Source organism: Dromiciops gliroides, chromosome 1 (genome assembly GCF_019393635.1).
Source record: "Dromiciops gliroides isolate mDroGli1 chromosome 1, mDroGli1.pri, whole genome shotgun sequence".
Classification (NCBI taxonomy): Eukaryota; Metazoa; Chordata; class Mammalia; order Microbiotheria; family Microbiotheriidae; genus Dromiciops; species Dromiciops gliroides.
In genome coordinates this window covers 552,730,989-552,746,973 of record NC_057861.1, presented here as the reverse complement: position 1 = coordinate 552,746,973, position 15,985 = coordinate 552,730,989, and the positions used below count along the sequence as shown (strand labels likewise).

Sequence of the window (15,985 nt, the reverse complement as noted above, 5' to 3'; positions counted from 1 at the left end):
CTTTACCAAACAGACCACACTTTTGAACAAATTTATAAATCGAGAGAGCTGAGGAATAAAAGTTTCATTAAAGTTAGTGTTGGAGACTTTCTAAATGGCTTTGTGTTTTGAGGAAGCTGACAAAGGACTAGTTTTAGTGCCGTTGACTGGGAGAGCATCTGAAATGAGATTAGGTGTCCTGGTTACACTTTCCAATTATAGGCTTGCTTAAAAAAAAAAAAATCCACTAGCTGGGTCAGCAGGTATTTTAGCGGTCTTTTGTTTGGATGATAGGATATTCCTTTCACTTCTCATGTTAAAAACATACCAGATGTTGAACTCTCAGGAGTATTATCATTTATCCAATGAGACTATTTGTTGTGAGAGTGGTGGGTGGCACAATGCCTAGGACTTGGGTTCAAATCTGGACTCAGACATTTGCTGGCTATGTGACCCTGGGCAAGTCACTTAACCCTTTTTGTCTCGGTTCCTTATCTGAAAATTGAGCTGGAAAAGAAAATGGCAAGCTATTGCAGTATTTTTGCCAAGAAGACCTCAAAATAGGGTTCAGAACAGAACAGTAACAACAAAGGACATGTTGCTATAGATTTTAATAACCAAGGATTTTTACTTTTTCTTGTTTTTTAAGATGTGACTTTTAAGCATCTTCATAATAATAACATTTAAATAGTGCTGCAAACACTTGCTAAATGTTATCTTATTTGATCTCATAGCAACACCATAAAATAGGTGCTCTTATTAATATCCTGATTATGCAGATGAGGATACTGAGACAGAAATTAAGTGACTTGTCCAGGGTGGTACAGTTAGTGTCTGAGACAGAATTTGAACACAGGCCCTCTTTTTTCCAGGTATATACTTAGCCACCCAGTTGCCTACATTTAAAATGCAATAAGGTTTTATAAAACATTTTATAAAAATAAAACTTGCATACTAGTCTCATCCTCTGTAAATAGTTAGGATTAAGATTTTGGGATAATTATTACAATCTAATATACTCTTTAAATACTCATAGACAGTCCAAAAAAAAGATCTTTGTCCTTATTTGATGGAAGCATTCACTCCAAAGAAGACAAAGGATCACCAACATATAAGTTTTCTCCCCCTTGCTTTTGTTTTGTTTGTTTGTTTGGTTTTTTTGCAGGGCAGTGAGGGTTAAGTGACTTGCCCAGGGTCACACAGCTAGTAAGTGTTAAGTGTCTGAGGCCGGATTTGAACTCGGGTCCTCCTGAATCTAGAGCTGGTGCTTTCTTCACTGTGCTACCTGACTGCCCCCCCCCAATATATAGTTTTTTGTTTTTTGGGGGGGTTGTTTGTTTTGTCTTTTTAGTGAGGCAATTGTGGTTAAGTGACTTGCCCAGGGTCACACAGCTAGTAAGTGTCAAGTGTCTTAGGCCGGATTTGAACTCACATACTCCTGACTCTAGGGCCTGTGCTCTACCCACTGTACCACCTAGCTACCCCATAACATATAGTTTTATAAAAGCTTGCTAACTTGGATTTTTTCTCTCTCCATTTTCCTCTGAAAATGTCTCAATTTTATATACACTTGTATATATTTGGCCAGAAGAATATTTGCTAAGGCATATCTTATTTACTTCATGATAGATTCACATCTCTAATTAGGTTAGCTATACTCATGTCCTAGCACTATTCGAAACATCAGCCCCTCTACCTATTTTGAAAGCCCTTTTCTAGTAGCAGCAGAATTGTGCTTCCAGGGTAAAGTTCCGTCACAGCCCCATGGATGAAATCACCTTATTAATGTGAAAGCCACTGTCCTTCTCATGGGTACTCCCTAGAGGGATAGGGATTGCCAAACAATATTTGTGGCTATGTGTAGAGGTCCTCCATTGAAATGGGAAAATATCCCACTTGAGAATTGGGTTTGGGCAGAAAGGTTTTATAGGCATTTGGTAGTCAGTTTGTATACTCGCTAAAGATCTTGACTTGGGTATGGAGGATAAAAGCTGTCTACTTAATTTAGTTGCTTCCATTTATTTCATCTTTTTGACATTTGCCATGAGCCTGGCATAGACACTGATTTCCCACTGCCCTTTTGCCTTGAAGCTTTGTAGTGAATCACAAAAATTTGATTAGGCCAGTGGGTTTGGTTCCAGTGACCTTGGATGGTCTTATATTATTTTCCGAGTTGAGCTTGGTGCCTACAGATAGTTACTGACAAAACTGCTGGATATGGTGATGGCCCATCTCTTTCAAAAGCAGCTGACTTTTCAGTTTGAAAGGGGAGGGGCAGGCAGGCACATGGTAAAAGAGATAATTTAACAGTTAGGATTTAACCGTCTAGCCAGAATATTCCTACAAATCTTTTTTCCAAAACTTCATTCTTCATGAATAAGCTAATGCTTTCATTGCAAGAGGAATACCAGTTCCTGAAGTCATTTAAAGAATGGGGCCCTTGTGTATGATGAATCTATCCCCCAATCTTGAGGCTGTAATGATTGGAATGAGGCCACCTACTGGAGACTTGCTGTGGAAAGCTCCACCATGAGGAAAATGCCTCAGAGGCATTGTGGCTTTTCCTTGGCGTCAGGAAATGACGTTTGCTCGTGGGTGCTGTCTATCAAGGCTGCCAGCCAATCAACTTGAGGAGCCTCCTATGGTCTGGGAGGAGACAGGAAGGAGGAAAGGGAGCCTGCGCAGAGAGCGCTGCCCTTTTTTGGCTTCCGGACTTGATGGTGGTGGCGGCAGAGGACTTCACAGGAAATTTGAGGAAAGATAGGAATGCCAGGCTGTTAGAATTCTGTTCTCAATCTTTTTCTTTCTATTTTCCAATAAACCCTTAAAAACCTAAACTCGTTTTATCAGTGATTTTTAGTCAGTTTTCCCCAAACTGGTGGAAACAGATTAGAATCCACATTTAGAATCTTAAATTACACAAGGCAGAATGCAGAAAACTTTCTTTTAAGTTAATTGAATGTGTTTCTGAGGGTGGTGACAAACAAGCTCCAGTGAACTCGTTAGCTTTGGCTTAGAAGGCTCTGCAGACCTCACCTCTGCCTCTCAGAAGCTCTGGCCTTCTGCAGGAAACCCTTCCCAGTCTTCTCTAGCTGCTGATGTCTGCTCTCTAAGATCTACTCTGTATGTAAGTAATATAGGAGCCTCCCCTGACCTGCTAAACAAAGAAGCCTCTCAAAGGTTCAAAACCACCGAGTTTCCACTTGTCAGAGGAAAACCACCTAGTGAGGACTTTGATAGACACTAGCTGCCAATTCCCCAGGAGTCTTCCCTTTCCCCACCAACATGAATTAAGGGTTTGGGAAAGGGTACCCCACTCCCTTCCTGATGGAACCAAATTCCATCCAAGATGCCACCAGGCTACCCTACATATACCCTCCCGCGCCACCCCTTCATTTTGTGATTATCATCCCTCAATAAAAGCTTGTTTGATTTAGTCTTGTTGTATCCTCTCAGTTTCCTTTCATGAGACTTTAATATTCTGACCTGCCTAAATTTTCATTAAGACACTGCATACCTATGTAAATACATACATGTATGTTTCCTCCCCTTTAGAATCTAAACTCATTGAAGGCAAGGGGTGTCTTATCTTTTTCTTTATCTCCAGCACTTAGCTCAGTACCTGGTACATTATTAGGGCGCGCGCTCTCTCTCTTTCTTTTAGTGAGGCAATTGAGGTTAAGTGACTTGCCCAGGGTCACACAGCTAGTAAGTGTTAAGTGTCTGAGGCTGGATTTGAACTCGGGTACTCCTGACTCCATGGCCGGTGCTCTATCCACTGCGCCACCTAGCTGCCCCCCATAAACTCTTAATAAATACTTTCTGCTTGGTTGACTTTGCAGAAACAGGGAAGGTGAGAAGAGGGAAGGGAATTCACAGTAATAATTAATGAGTTCTGCTTTGAACATGTTGAGTTTGAGAGGCCAGCCAGCAGTATCTAATAGGCAATCTGGGCTGAAAGTAGAGATCTGGGTGTCATCCGCTTAGACATGATGGTATCTGATGAAGTCACCAAGTGAGAGAGTGTCACAGGACAGGAAAAAAATGCCCAGGACAAAGCCCTGGAGTGTACACAACATTAGTGAGTGTGACATGGATGGCAGTCCGTAAGAGGAGACTTAGAAGGAGCCACTCAGAGTGAGCAGGGTTTCAAATTTAGAGGAGAGAGGGGCCAGGAGGAGAATGAAGTGCTGCAGAGAAGTCAAGAATTGGATGTAAAAACTGGATAATCAGGTATGTTATAAGTGAGGATTCTGCTTTTTCTTTTTTCTTTTCTTTCTTTTTTTTTTAGTGAGGCAATTGGGGTTAAGTGACTTGCCCGGGGTCACACAGCTAGTAAGTATTAAATGTCTGGGGCCATATTTGAACTCAGGTCCTCCTGACTCCAGGGCCGGTGCTCTATCCACTGAGCCACCTAGCTACCCCGGAGGATTCTGCTTTAAGTAGAATTGGAATGAATGGTCTCCAAGGTTCCTCCTAAATCTGTGATTCTCCATGTGGACTTCCATTAGCCTCTAGAAATAGAGGTGCTAAATCTTTTCTGTTTCCTGGATCCCTTTGACAGTGTTGTGATCCCTATTCAGAATCTTGTTTTTAAATATATGAAATAAAATACATAGGATTATAAAGGAAACTTTTCCTTTCATTCATTACCACCAAATTATATCGAAATATGGTTAGCAAAATCTTTTTTTGAAACTAGTTCATGGATTGAGGGTCAAGAACCTCTCTTCTAGGATGTCCATTATGAATTCACGTTTTTAGTTTCATAATAACAGGGCTAGAATTTTGCAATGGAATTTTTTTTGGTGGCATTCAGTCCACAACTGACATAGAATAAAATTTTAGAGAAGTGGACCATACAAATTATTTAGTCCTACTTCATTTGATGAACCAGGAAGCTGTAACCCTCTAAGTGTGAAATGATTTGTCCAAGTTCATCCAGGCAATTTTTCAAAACAAAAAAATTTTAAGGGCAAATAATAGTGCATAATTTTAATTAAAGAGAACAAACAAACTAAAAAAAAAAGCAAACCAAATTTCACTAGTAGGGAAGGAAGACCATCTAATGTAGGTCGGAAGGCAGAGAATTGTTATACACTAGGTTGTAATCTGTATGGCTTTGTAAAAAGTATCCATATTTTCATTTAGAGTAGTTGTTTCTTTGGTGATGTTTTGACTTGCATGTGAATTGGATTTAAGTGAGGTAGGGCTGCACAAAGTCTCTTCCAGAGTCATCAAAGTCCAGTGGCAAGACATAACTCAAGACGACTGGCAATGGCCCAGGATGCAGTGCAGTGTGGTTACATAGACACTTTTGGATGAAAAACCATTTCTTAAAAGCTCACTAACATTACTGGAACTGTGCTAAGCCCTTGGGGATGCAGCTAACAAGCAAATGAGAGGGTTAGGCACAATACCCACAGTGGCCTGGCTCACTTTTACTTGGTATTGCCAACACCAAGCACACTCTCAGTTCCTTTTCCATTGAAATGCTTAGCTGACATAAGAAAAGTCAGAGTTCCTATTTATTTGTATTGGGATAAAAATCCTGCTTCTGGTGAGAAATATGGTTCAGTTGAAATGGCACAGATGCCAGATGTTCCATCAGTGAATATGGGAAATCGAGGACAGGATGTGACTGATGCCTAGTGGCAGTAATTGCTGCCTTTTTCTTTCCCTGTGCTGCCCGCTCCAAAAGCCTTCTTTGATCTTTTTAGGAATAAGCTATTACTTCACAGTGAGGAAAAAGGGGGGCTTCAGCTCCTTTATTGGAGAATGAAAATCAAACACATCTGTATTTCATAAAACGATCATTTCTTTTTGGCTGTGAAGGTGAATTGCTAAGGTGATTTTTTTTTTTTTTTTTTTTTGCGGGGCAATGGGGGTTAAGTGACTTGCCCAGGGTCACACAGCTGGTAAGTGTCAAGTGTGAGGCCGGATTTGAACTCAGGTACTCCTGAATCCAGGGCCGGTGCTTTATCCACTGCGCCACCTAGCCGCCCCGATTTTTTTTTTTAAACAAAACCTATCTGTTGGAGGTGAGTGGGGGTAGGGCATCAGGCAGAATGTACCTTTAGTGAGTCATGTTTGTAAAGTGACCTCAAACTGGCTTCTAGGTTTACACATGTAATAGTTTAAGGGAGGTTTTCCCATTTTCCCATTGATGTGTATTTACAATGTATTCATACTCTGGTTTTTTTTTTTAAAGCATTTTCAGAGTCAGATGGAAAAAAAATACCTGTACAAAAGTGAAGGTCATTTAAAAATATGATTATAAATCTAACTTATGCTACAGTATGGGGGGAAAATTGAGATGAATAGTTTCACCATGGCCCTACCTCTATGCCTCATTTTGGTGAGGTGGTAACCCTAAATTCTCAAAGATTATGCCAAAGCCTTCCACCCAGAGATGATACTTGAACAAAATGGCTGTCACTTTTCTAAACCAGATACTGAAAGGCATTCTTCATATCAAACAAAGGTTCTTAACCAGGCAGTCCATGAACTTAGATGGGAAAAACATTGCACAAATTTAAAAAAAAAATGGGGGGGGCAATGAGGGTTAAGTGACTTGCCCAAGGTCACACAGCTAGTAAGGGTCAAGTATCTCTGAGGTTGGATTTGAACTCAGGTCCTCCTGAATCCAGGGATCATGCTTTATCCACTGCACCACCTAGCTGCCCCCTTGCACAGATATTTTCACTGACCGCTTACTGAAACTCAGCATTTCCTTCTATTATTTAAACATTTTGAGAAAGCGTCCATGGGCTTCACCAAACTGACAGAGGGATCCATGGCACAAAAAATGATTAAGAACTTTTAATTTGGAAGGTTTGGGTGACTGTAGAATAGTGGTTATTTAAGAATTTATATTCTACCTATTTCCAAATATGATTTGAAGCAATTCACTACAATTATTAAAAAAATGTGTTTGCTTTTCAAACCCTGATACAGTTCAGTTCCCAAATAGGATAATTATCTCTAACATGTTTGTAGAAATGTGTTAATAAAACACAATACAATAAATTAATAATATATTTGTTTATATATAATAGACAAATTATAATTCTTTATAAAAATCCATGTGATGATAAATACTAAAATATGAAGCAAATAAAACAGCCTCTGTTAAAAAGAAAAGTCCACTTCCTTAGCCACGATTCCATTTTTTAATCTTTTTTTCTTTTACCTCTTTTGAGTTATGACCATAATTCTCCCCCCCCCCCCCCAGCCTGTATTACATTTCACCAGGGGAGATATTGTTCTTTGTTACTTTCCTTACCCTCAGGTTCAGTGTATGAGAATGAGCTGGACATTATTAGTTTTAAAATCAGGAAATCTTGATTCGTATACTGATTCAAACTCTTCCACATGTTTGCCATTCAACCTTAAGCCCTTCGGCCCTCCTGGGCCTCAGGTTTCTTCATAAAATGGAACTAAGAACACTTTAACAATTCAACTCACAGGGTATCAAGCAAGATAATATATGTAAAGTGCTTTGTTATTATCTCAAACTACAGGTGGAATCCTCGTGGTTCCACAGTAATGTCATTAATATATTGTAATTGAACCCTGCCTCCCACTGTAACATCATGAATCCCTGCTGTATCAGACCAGTTACCTGAGACACAGGTTGTTACTATGTTAATTTACTCCCACACTAGGAATTACTTGCTTAATGTTATATTTTTGTGACACCAAATAATGGCATTAGGTGGCAGTCAACCCAACTAGGGATGAGTCTCTGTTGCTTGGACCATCCTTGCTCACATGATTTAGTGTCTCATTTTGAGGCAACAAAAACTCCCTTGAAAAAATAATCCTTTCAGTGTGTTGTTTCCTTTTTGCTGTATGGTTTAGATGTTTATCAGTAAATGTACATCATCCAGTGAAAACCCAAGGTCATCTTCATGCCCACAATATTACAGACTTTCTTTCCTTCTTTCCTTTCCTTCTTCCTTCTTGTTTTTTTTTGGGGGGTGGGGCAGGGCAATGAGGGTTAAGTGACTTGCCCAGGGGTCACACAGCTAGTAAGTGTCAAGTGTCTGAGGTCGGATTTGAACTCAAGGCCTCCTGAATCCAAGGCCAGTGCTTTATCCACTGTGCCACCTAGTTGCCCCCTACAGACTTTCATAGAAATTAAAGTTAGGTTGTCGTGGGGGGGGGGGACCCAGAAAAAGTAGAATTCACTTCAACATTTATTTAGCAAATACTATATCCAATGCACAGTTTCTAGCACATTTACTTTAATGGGCTCTTTTGTTTGGTTTGTTGTATTTCTTTTTCCTTTTTGGAGTATGTTCTAGGTTTATTTTATTGGGTTTTCCCCTTCATGGTGGGTGATTAATTACTACTTTCACTTGGCAAAATATTCAGAAAAAATTCCCTTTTTTTTCCCCCCAGGGCAGTGAGGGTTAAGTGACTTGCCCAGAGTCACTTAGCTAGTAAGTGTCAACTGTCTGAGTTCAAATTTGAACTCAGGTCCTCCTGAATCCAGGGCTGATGCTTTATCCACTGCACCACCTAGCTGCCCCCAAAAAGTTCCCTTTTAATGAAACCCTCAAACACCATTTCTCTAATTTGTAGAAGCATCAGATTTTCAGAACCCTGCCCAAAAGAATAGAGCTGATTTTTGTAATTGAGATTTAGTTAATGAAACTTGGTACAAGCTTCATAGTTTGTGAGGTTTTTTTAAAATTAATTATGGAATAGGTCTAATGTGTTTCTGCAAGTATAGTGAGAGTCACAGCTATTCACAACCCACATTTTGATCTTTTCCCACTTGTGTGTGGGTAGCAGCAGTACAATGGAGAATGCTGTAGAATGAATTGGGTCTCCTTTGGCATGAGGAAGTACTGACGTTTATAAATCCTCACACAGTCAGAGCATAGATTTGTCACAAATCTTAGGGGAAATGCAATCACCTTAAAAAATGCAGAAAGATGGCAGAGGGAGGGTTTTCACTCCCTCTGGAGCATCAGTCAACCAGGATGGGACAAGTATCATAACCATGATCTTGCCTGATCTGCCCCATTGCAGAGAACAGCAACAAAGCCATTCTTGGTAAGCTGGCAGCCCTACGTTACCTTCAGCCCCAACCCCACTTTTTTTTTTTCCTATGTGAAAGCAAAGACAAAACTCATAAAGTGAGATGGGAGGTAGTTTGCCATAGTGGAAAGGAAAACCTTGCTGGACTTGGAGTTGGGGGGGACCTGGCTTTGAATCCTTCCTCCAAACTTTTGTGACAATAAATAAGCAAGTCACTTTAATCTCTCTGGGCCTCAGTTTCTTCATCTTTAAAGTGGAATGATAATACCTTTGACTCTCTAAGTGCATTCATTGTGAGGATCACAAGATATATTCTACATTAAGCACTTTCTAAGCCTTAAAATCTTATAAAATGTCAGCTCTTATTATAAATTGATCAGCACATAGGCATAGTCTTTTCGTTACCTCTTACATAGCAGAGATCATTTCCATTCATTTTCCTGGTTGATGGAAGGTCATGGTATAGTATAGTATAGTATAGTATAGTATAGTATAGTATAGTATAGTATAGTATAGTATAGTATAGTATAGACAGGTAGGGAATGATCCCATCCTGAAAATTATTTTTCATACTATATACTAGTAAGGTATACACTTAAAAGTACCTTTTAAAAAGCTAATTTATATATTCTCCCCATCCCTCCTTTTCTCTCATAGGATCGTAGATTTAGGGCTAGAGAGGCCATGGGGTCCAAATCCCTCATTTTACAGATAAGGAACCAAGGTCCAGTGAGGTAGAATTTGTCCCAGGTCACACAGGTAGTATCTGAGATGAGATTTCAACCCAGGTCTTCCTACTTCTTTTACCGATGCTCTTTTTTTTTTTTTTTTTTTGGTGAGGCAATTGGGATCAAGTGACTTGCCCAGGGTCACACAGCTAGTAAGTGTCAAATGTCTGAGGCCAGATTTGAATTCAGGTCCTCCTGAATCCAGGGCCAGTGCTTTATCCACTGTGCCACCTAGCTGCCCCAAGCTTTTTTTTTTTTTTTGGTTAGGCAATTGGGGTTAAGTGACTTGCCCAGTGTTACATAGTTAGTGTTAAGTGTCTGAGGTCGGATTTGAACTCAAGTCCTCCTGAATCCAGGACCGGTGCTCTATCCACTGTGTCACCTAGCTGGTCCAGTGAGGTAGAATTTGTCCCAGATCACGCAGGTAGTATCTGAGGTGAGATTTCAACCCAGGTCTTCCTACTTCAAATCTGGCATTTAATCCATCGTACCAATTGCTGCTTTTTCTCCTACCTTTTATTTACATTCCTCTGACATTTTACTGTCTCTTTATCTTTCTTGGTCTCTCTCCCTCTCCATTTTTCCCTTTCCCTCCCTTGTTCCCTTTCCTTTCTTCTTTCCTTGAAGATTTTGATAGAAGAAGAGAAGGAAAGAATGGGGAGATTTGAGAGCCCTAGGCTCAAGCTTTAGAGTTAGAAGGGACGTTAAACTCTATCTAGTCCAACCCTCTCATTTTACAGTTAAAGTAAAATGAGACCCAGCAAGGTTAACTTGCTCAAGGTTACACAGCTAGTACATGTGGAGCCAAGATTTGAACTTAGATCTTCTAACTCTGAATTCACCACTTTCTCCATTGCGCCACAGAAAAAGAGAAGAGACCATTGGTATTAGGAAGTACATGGTGAACAAAGAAGTTTCACCCATTCCCCAATTTTTGTCTAGAGCTCATTTGTTTTGGGGTTTTGTTTTGTTTTTTTAGTGAGGCAATTGGGGTTAAGTGACTTGCCCAGGGTCACACAGCTAGTAAGTGTTAAGTGTCTGAGGCCAGCTTTGAACTCAGGTCCTCCTGACTCCAGGGCCGGTGCTCTATACACTATGCCACCTAGCTGCCCCTAGAGCTCATTTGTTAATAATGTGCCACATAATTTACTAACCCAGCCAAAACCTGCCAGACAGAATGCTGAAGAAGATATTTCTTCCCTAAGGAATAAATTACCATTTCCTACCTCGCAGAAACAACATGAGACTGACCGGTTAGCATAAATAAATTATCATTGAGACGGTATCAGAATAGTGGAGTGCTTTGAGAGTTGAAATGAAAGTGAAACCCAGTGTCATGAAGGTTGAGAAGTTTCTATGGGAGAAGCTAGTTGTGTGAATTTCTTTCTCCCAATAGTATGGCAAAGAAGAGGGAGAAAAAGAGAGGAAGAGGGGGAGAGGGGGAAGAGGGGGAGAGAGAACAAGAATAAAAACAAACCAACTGGGGGCAGCTAGGTGGCATAGTGGATAAAGCACTGCCCTTGGATTCAGGAGGACCTGAGTTCAAATCCAGCCTCAGATACTTGACACTTAACTAGATGTGTGACCCCCGGCAAGTCACTTAACCCTCATTGCCCTGCAAAACAAAACAAAACAAAAAAACCAACCATTGGGATGACAGATGTCCAGTGAGGAACTGATTGGTCACAAAGGAAATACTGAGGAATGTCCATATTTCTGCAATCCAGTTTTAACTTCAGTAAAGGGTGTTTTTGGTTTGAGACAGATCATTTTTCTGGTTTTCTTGTGCTATGGGAAAGTTTGACAACCAATTAGCAATTTGAGTCTTTAAGACACCACTTTGAGTTGTAATGAGTTTATTTTCACAGTGTGGGGACACTGCAGAAGGAAACCACCTCCTGCTAAAACTTTTAATATGCTGTTAGGAGGCCTTCCAATGTGCTAATAATTTACACTGCAGACTCCTTTTCTGGAGATTTCTTGGCCTTGCTAAATACTCTGGCCATCTGATCTGTTTTCTCAGTGTTTTCCTCTCATCTTCAAAGCAACAGCCTCTCAGGCTTTTAAAAGTTTTTCTTTGCCTTTGGATTGTATGACCTCTAGTGGACAAAGTTCATACAACTGATTTAATGGATGGGCTAAATTTTTTGTTCTCCAGGATTGGGAGCAGAATGATAGAATCTTAGACTCATAGGATTTGAAGGTAGGTTACGGATTATCTAGTCCAGCCTCCTAATTTTATATATGTGGAAACTGCTACAAGGCAAGGTAAAATGATTTGCTTCGGGATGCAAAGGAAAGAAAGTCAGAGCCAAGACTGCAATCCTGGGTCTTTGTGATTTTAATGTAGAGAACACTGGATTTAATTGGAATCTTCTGCTTCATTGATCCTCAGCAGAGAAATGAAAAATTCTGTTGAAAGTCGTATGGTGCATATCTTCCTAATTTATTAATTTTCCTCAAAAATGCGTTTGAGCCACTGTCAGAATTTTTGGCTGGTGCTTTTGGCTGGATCTCAGAAAACCTGGGGGGTTTGGGTGATTATAGGAAGATTACTCGAACTCTTTGTACCTTGTTTTTTCCCTTTAGAAAAATGAGGACAATCCTTACTGGTCACTTGTATTTAAACAGTGAAGTCATATGTACTGTAACGATTGGAATGACGCCACCTGCTGGAAACTTACTGTAGAAGAGTTCCACCCATGAAGCGAAGGTTTTTAAGGGCAAGACCAGGAGTCTTTTCTTTGGCGTCAGGAAGTGACGCAGGCGAGTGGGAGGAGGAAGGAAGAGACTGGCGCTCGGTCTCACGCTCTTCCCTTTGGACTCTGGTGGAGAGCGGAGCTAGAAATGTGCTCTCCCTTTACTAGATAGGAATCTAGGCCTTTTTCTCTCTCTTTACCAAATTCTTATTCTCCTTAATAAATGCTTAAAAGTCTAACTCTTGCTAAAGCTTATAATTTATTGGCGACCACTCATTAGATATTTTAGACAGTTTAGCTAGAATTTTAGCCCTTAACAGTACAAAGAAACAGAAAATCACAAATATGATGCAAGTGAATCCATAGAGTTAGCTAAATATTGAGGATAATTGAACTACTTTTCATAAGACCATAGAATCATAGATTTAGAGCTAAAAGGGACCATCTAACCCAACCCTATCTTTTTATAGATGAGGAAACTGAGACCCAGAGAGATTATATAACTTGAGGGTCATATAAGCCAAGACATATCTGAGATGGGATTTGAAGCTAAGCCTTCCTAAGTCCAAGTACTTTGTATGGCTGTTTTCCTCAGTACTTAAAAAAATACATCCCACCTGATCTTCAGACTCAATAAATATCCTTCTCTTTGATGAAGGCATTACATTAGCCTTGTTCTGAGTTTCTTTCAGTTCACGTCAGCAATTTTGCACCAAAGATACCACCATCTAGGAATTTATAGTATCATTGGGGGTTTTTGATAAGATCTAGGCAAAGTGTGTTTAAAACAACCTCTTTGAGAAGGAGGGAATCACTTTTAGCTGGGAAAACCAAAGAAGGTTTTATGGAGAATGTCATCTGCGCAGGGCCTTGGGGGGGGGGGTGTGAAACATGAGTACATGGAGGTGGGAGAGTGAAACATAATACTATATTAGGGACTAGAGAATCACTTGATTTTTTATTTTTTAGTGAGGCAATTGGGGTTAAGTGACTTGCCCAGGGTCACACAGCTAGTAAGTGTTAAGTGTCTGAGGCCAGATTTGAACTCAGGTCCTCCTGACTCCAGGGCCGGTGCTCTATCCACTGCGCCACCTAGCTGCCCTGAGAATCACTTTAAATGGCAGATTCCACAGAGTGTTTGCAGGGTAGTCGTGTGAAATCAGTCTGGATAGGTAGGTTGGAACTAGATTGTAGTAGGTGACATAGTAGAAAGCCACCACACATTTTTGAAAAGGAGTGTCAGATGTCAGAAAATTAAGATGGCAGCTGTGTCAAGGACAGATAAGAAAGGGGAGAGAGGCTGGAGAGCATTAGAATAGACCAGAGGAGACAGGGGCAGGGTCTGAACTGGAGCAGTACTGTGTGAATGGGGAAGATGAGACTGATGACACTTGAGAGAAAGGAAGATTGGATGGACTGACTTTATCAACAGAGAGATTGGATGTAGGGGTAAGGGAGAGAGTCAAAGATGACTAAAGGGAGGTGCTCAGATGCCACCATCCTCAGAAACAAGGAAACTGGGAGGAAAGCCAGATTTAGGAAGGAAGAAGATGGGTTTCAGTTTGAGGAAATATAGAATTTTAGAGCTAAAAGTGGCCCTTCAATTGAGATCTAGTCACAGAATGCTTCAATTTTTGGAAACAGAAGGTAACTTAGAGAAATTTTAGTTCAGTGCCCTCATTTTATCTCTTTGGAAAACTGAGGCTGAGAGGGGCCTCATCTAACATCATATAATAACTGGCAACGCTGAGGCTTAAGCCAGCTTCCTGACTGTCCAGTGTATGTAAGATCATAGACTTAAGGCTTGAATGAACCTCTCTTCCAGAGGTTCTTGTCTGTGGATTTGTTCTTTTAATATTTTGATAACTTTTGGGGGGTCGGGGGAATGAGAGTTGACAGCTAGTAAGTGTCAAGTGGCTGAGGCTGCATTTGAACTCAGGTCCCCCTGCATTCAGGGCCAGTGCTTTATCCACTGCGCCACCTAGCTGCCCCGATAACTACATTTCTACATAATTGCTTTCCTTTGCAATCCTATGTACTTTATTCAATTAAAAAAATTATCCTGAGAAGGGGGGTCCATGACACAAAAAATGTTAAGAACTTCTGATGTAGTCCATGTCCACATTTCACAGGTGAAGAATCTAAGACCTAAAGATTTAAAAAAAAAAAATACTTTCTCAGGTGTCACAAGTAAATGACAGAGCTGGGATTTGAACTTTGTTCCTCTGACCCCAAGCCCTGTGCTCTTTCCCACTGGATTATTTTGTTGTTGCTACCTCGGCGACCTTTCTGCCTCCCAGAAAGGTTTTCAGAGCTCAGACTTGCCCTTGTCAGAATACACTGCAGTACTATTAATGATCTGAGTTACAAGGCCAATGTTCTTTTCTAAACCATTCTTCTTGGTTATATCTACATCAGTGATATCAAGCCCACCTAGAAATAGGGCCACTAAACTATACACAAGGATCTCTGCCTGCCATATGTTAATTTAAAACCCCACATATCAACATTATCTATGTTGTATTTTTATTTATTTTGTTAAAAATTTCCCAGTTGCTTTAGTATGTTTGATACCTCTGGTCTACACAGCCCAGATTTATCAGACAATTGATAATAGTCCCTTTCTCAGGCATCCTGCTTTCCTTAGTCGAAGCCACACACATTCCACTTATGTGTCAGTTTTACTGGATCAGCAGTCTGGCCTGGCCACACAAAACCCCAGCATGTTAACATTGACCTTCCAACCTTGAAGTGTGACTCGGGGATTATTGTCAATACTGAACATCTGAAACCAGGCAGATAAGATGGTTAGAGGTTGGGAGATCAAAGACAAAGAGAAGTAAAGCACCTTTTCATTTGGGGGGGGGGTCGGGGAAAGCTGGGGCAGGGGATTCGTTTTCATTAAACCTCCTTCTCTGCCCAGCTTTACATGTAGAGTGACAGGAAGCACATGTCTCACAAACCTTCATCCCAATGCTGACCCCTCCCCTGACAAAAATGATCTTTTTTTGCCCTCCTTTCCAACTGTGAAGTCCCCAAAGAGTGTTGTTCAGTTGTTGCAGACTCTTCATGACCCCATTTGGGCTTTTTCTTTTTTTTTTTTTGGACAATGATACTGGAGTGGTTTGCCATTTCTTTCTCTGGCTCTTTTTACAGATGAGGAAACTAAGGCAAACAGGGTGAAATGACTAGGCCAGGGTCACACAGCTAGTATGTGCCTGAGGCTAGAGTTGAAACCAGGGCCAGCACTCTATCTAGTGCACCAACTAGCTGCCCCTTCCCAGGAGGCAATTCTATCATGTTGGGGCAGCAGCCATTCACAGGCTGCTTAGCAAGGGTGTTGGGGGGGGGGGGATTGATTTTAAATGATGCAGCAAAATGCTTCTGGCCCTAAGGGGGCCAGACCTTGAGAATGTTCTGTTACAGCCAGCATCTCTGTATAGGAGCCACCGTCAGTCACTCACCATCCTCTCTCCTTCCCCCCCCCCCCCCCCCGAAAGTTTCTTCAGGAGGCATTTTAATAACCAA

General features: G+C 40.8%; 1 protein-coding gene across 7 annotated transcripts in view; it reads left to right on the top strand.

Annotated features, from left to right (window-relative positions):
- Positions 1-15,985, top strand: part of PALM2AKAP2 (PALM2 and AKAP2 fusion) — a 561,773-nt gene that overhangs the window by 527,905 nt on the left and 17,883 nt on the right. The gene's annotated exons all lie outside the window — the stretch shown is intronic.